Source organism: Petaurus breviceps, unplaced genomic scaffold, assembly GCF_028583685.1.
Source record: "Petaurus breviceps papuanus isolate PSGF00001 unplaced genomic scaffold, PetGlider_PUasm1.0 419, whole genome shotgun sequence".
NCBI classification, from domain to species: domain Eukaryota; kingdom Metazoa; phylum Chordata; class Mammalia; order Diprotodontia; family Petauridae; genus Petaurus; species Petaurus breviceps.
Window position 1 is genome coordinate 7,218,414 of NW_027186324.1, and position 4,586 is coordinate 7,222,999.

The following is a 4,586-nucleotide window of genomic DNA, read 5'->3' on the forward strand; positions in this document are numbered from 1 at the left end:
GTAGTAGTAGTAGTAGTAGTAGTAGTAGTAGTAGTAGTAGTAGTAGTGGCAGTGGTAGTAGTGGTAGTGATAGTAATAGTAGTAGTGGTAGTGGTAGTGGTAGTGGTAGTAGCAGCAGCAGTAGTAGTAGTAAGCCTTCCTGAGGCATAGCCGGGGAACATTGTGAACAGCTGTAGTTGAGAGGGTGAAATGCCAGAGGTGGCTTTCGCCAGGATGCTAACCATGGACCTGTGCCTGCCATTTTCTCCCCACTCTTGGGAAGCTTCAGAAGTTTCAGGCACCCCACTGCCCACTTGGGGTTGGCTGTGCTTATGATAGGTGAGACTCATAATTATCCATTTAGTTTTCTCTTCCATGCACCATTCACCTTCTAAAAAGACCCTCAGTGAATACAGCACTGGCCCCGGAGTCAGGAGGACCCGAGTTCAAATGTGGCCTCAGACACTGGACACTTACTAGCTGTGTGACCTTGGGCAAGTCACTTAACCCCAAATGCTCTGCCCTCCCCCCTCAAAAAGACACCCTCAGGTAGAGCCAGCCCCATGCAGAACATAAACAGGTAGCCAGGTAGCATTACTTGAAAAGTCCGGGATACCCCTGCCCACGGCCATCTTTCCCACCACCCTGCCGTGACACTTAAGTTCCCACAATTAAAATTAGTCCTTTAGCTAAGTCACCTTCTCCAGAAAGACCCTTCTAGATCTGAGAGGTAACTAAAGAAATAGATAGTTAATGCCTGAAAGTGGACACAGGTTTTAATTCTAAGGGTAGTATAAGACTGACTGTGCTAAAGTGAGTTTAAAAGGGATGATGATATTCATTCCAACTAAGCTGTGGTAGGTGAATAAGAGGTGATGCAGTGGCTGAAGTGAGTGACAATGTGGCCTCAGTCACTTCCTAGCTGTGTGACCCTGGACAAGTCACTTAACCCTGTCTGCCTCAGCTCCTCGTGTGTAAAATGAATAGAGGCAGGCTATGGTGAACCACGCCAGTATCTTTGCCAAGAAAACTCCAAATGGGGTCACGACTGAACAAAAACAAATATGAATGTGATGGAAAACTATCATACTGTAAGAAATAAAGAAACACATGATTTCACATGCAAGCACACATGTGAACAGATGAAGAATGAAGTAAGCATAATTAAACAAATTATACTAGAATATCAATATTATAAAAATGAACAATTTTGAGGACTTTCATAAACTGATAGAGAATGAAATGAACAGAGCCAGGAGAATAATTTATACTATATAATACTGTAAAAATAAACACCTTTGAAAAGGGTAGGAATTGCATCAATACAAAGATAACAGAGAGATGATGGATTTAGGCAGCAGAGTAAGACATGTATTTCTGTATATAACTATCAAAGGAATCTGTTTTGCTTGACTATATACATTTGTAACAAGTAATTTGTCTTTTCTTCTCCCAATAGCATGGAAGAGGGGGGAAAAAGACTCTGTTCATTAGAAAAAAAATAGATGGTGGGGGAGGCTCCAGATGTGGGATGTTACACACACTTTCAGATAAGGTCACTCTATTAGTTTTACTTTATTTTGCTTTGCTATAAGAGACATCTCACTGAGTAGAAGTAAATCTGCAAAAAAAAATGTAATTTTTTTTAAAACACATCAATAAAATTTTTTAAAAGAGAAAACAAAACAACAATATTTAAAAGGGACTCAAATAGCAAAAAAATCATCAGTTTTCACAGAGAAATGCTCTGCTTGGACACAGCAACAGCTTTGCTCTGGTAGTCTCAGGGCAGGCATTTACTTACTCCACCAAAACTCCCTATACAGCTAATTCCAGCAAACCTACTGAAAACAGAGCAAAACCTCAGCCTCACAGTCTCTCCCAAGGATCCCATGAAAAGATGGAAATTATGGAAGAAATTCTGACCTATTGTCAAGTTTCCTGGTGCCCTGGCTGGCTGGAACTTCTCTATATTTCAGCTCCTTATCCTAATTTTAGCTGTTTCAGAACACAATGGCTTTGCATTTGGGTCTAGTTGGACACAGCTGACCCCTATTATTAGCAGTCAATCCATTGTTCCTCTTTCCCTTCCCTCGGAGGATCTCAAGGCTGGAAGGGAATGTTCCAATCTATACCCTTTTCTACACCATCTTAGGAAAAAAGAAGAAAAAAAGCAGTTATCCAGCCTCCATTGGGGACCCTGTAGCAGATGGGGAATTTGCAGGAAAGTTCATAGCATAAAGACAAAGAATGTCTCTGTCTGTCTCTCTCTCTAGAACTCTCTGATTTGTCCTTCATATGTTGTGTAACACCCATATGCTGAACCACAGGGCAACAGCTGTTGGGCAAGGTCCAGGTGCTGAGCTGATTTCCAGACAAAGAACTCCAATGCAAGTACAAAGCACTGCTCTGGGTTATCTCAGAGAGTGCAATGGGCAGCTCCCCGTCCAGCTGGTCTAGTCCAGAGGGATGTGATCAGAGCCTGCCTGCTATAAGCAGGACTTTCCCTTTACTTATCTTTCCTACTGCTTTAATAAAGTTCTTTTTGCTATTTATATTGTGGTTCACACTGCCCCTATGTTCCCATGATCCCAAGCCAATAGATGGGGAAATGAGCCTCCCACACCACCGCTTCTGGAGGCAGCTCATTTCACTTTGGGATGGATCTAATTGTTTACAAAAAGTCTTTTCTTTACTTTGAGTCGAAATCTTTCTCCTCTTTAATTTCTACTATATGTAATGCTGGGAATAACAGGAGAAAATTATAAGGAAAAGAAATATTTTGGTTTGATGTAAGGAAAAAATATCTAATAATTAGAACCTAACTAAAGGTGTAGCTGAGTGGTGCAGTTGATAGGCCTAAAGTCAGAAAGACTCATCTTTCTGAGTTCAAATCTGGCTTCAGGAACTTGTGAGCTGTGAAACTAGGCAAGTCACTTGATTCTGTTTGCCTCAGTTCTTCATATTTAAATGAGCAGGAGGAGGAAATGGCAAATCATTCCAGTATTTCTGCCAAGAAAACCCCAAAATGGGGTTACAGGGAGTGGGATGCAACTGAAACATTAAATGAACAGCTATACACATATGTATATATAAATGTGTATTTTATGTAGATGTATGTGTATGTACATGTTGTGTATAAATGTACATATACATATACACATATATACGTATATGTATATTCACTGAATTGTATACTAATTACATTTGTAAAAGCAAAACTAGGTGTTACAAGAAGTAGATAAAAAAATAAGGTTAGGTTTCAACACCCTACTGACAGAATGTGATAAATGCAAAAAACAATTAATAAAAGTGAAGTTACAAACTCGAACAAAGTTGAAGAAACAAGATTTAATAGCTATATGAAGAGACTTAATGAGAATAAAGCAAGCATTTTACCCGGGAAAAATAAATTAACTCGTTAGTACATTATGAACTCATCAGCACAAATCAATCAGTCTATTGGATTTGTTAATTGAAACCCTGTAAAGAGGGGGTTCTTAACCTAGGTACTATGAAATTTCTTTTTTTAATATTTTGATAACTATTTCAATATAATTGGTTTCCTTTATAAATCTATGTATTTTAGGTATTTAAAAAAATTTTTTTGAGAAGGGGTCCATAGGTGTCACCACAGTATCCAAGAAGGCCACGAAACAAACAAAAAAGGTGAAGAACCCCTGCTGTAAAGCAGAACTTTGAGGGAATGGGATGCAAAACAAGCAAGATTTGCTAATGCAGGACTGAGTAGAGTGTCACCATGGCAAGGCCCATGGCAAACAGGAGACAATGGCTAGGCACCAGTCCCTGGGAAGAATGGACAGAAGAGAGTGAGAAAAGGGGCAAAGAAAGGCACTGAAAAGGGAGATGGAGGTGTGGAGGGGAAGAAGAAAATGCTCAAGAAACTCAGTCCCCTTTGCAATTCTGTCTGTGGCTAAATTTGATACTTGACTTCTGGCAAGAGAAATGACTATGTGCTAGGGGTTGGAATGGCATTGTTAGGTCAAGGTCATCCTGAGAAGGAACAGTCCTTTCCCACTGGGCTTCTTAGAATTCCCTTCAGTTCCTAGAATATAGTACAAGTCATGAGAGCATTGGGAAAGTGGGAATTAAGCCTTGATCGCCTGCCTTTCAAAGCTACACATAAGTTCTCTCAGGCATTGTCTACACACCAGACCAGAAGATGCCCCAACCATACACCTAAATTCCCAATATCCTTAGATACTGCCCTTAGAGGCAGAGGGTGTGTAGTTATTTGATAGTTTGATTCAAATAATAATAGCTCAACTTTTTATAGATCTGAAGGCACACAAAATAATCCTGCACAGTAGGTGGTGAAAGTATTATTCCCATTTTACAGGAAACTGAGGATCAGAGATTAAATAATTGGCCCAAAGTTATAGAGCAAATAAGTCTTCAAGAGCCAAAAGTCAAATTAAAGTCTCTTAACTTAAGTAAGTCATTAACAAATTTCAGGCTTAGTTTCCTCATAAGTAAAATGGAGGAATTGGACTAGATTAGTTTTCAAAGGTTTTCTAGTTCTGAATATCTAAGTCTAAGAATGTCTGACTCCCAGTGCCCCCTCATTCACTTCACTATGCCACCCT

General features: G+C 39.7%; 1 protein-coding gene across 5 annotated transcripts in view; it reads right to left on the reverse strand.

Annotated features, from left to right (window-relative positions):
* ASB11 (ankyrin repeat and SOCS box containing 11) overlaps positions 1-4,586 on the reverse strand; it is a 141,301-nt gene that overhangs the window by 3,654 nt on the left and 133,061 nt on the right. The window lies entirely within an intron of this gene.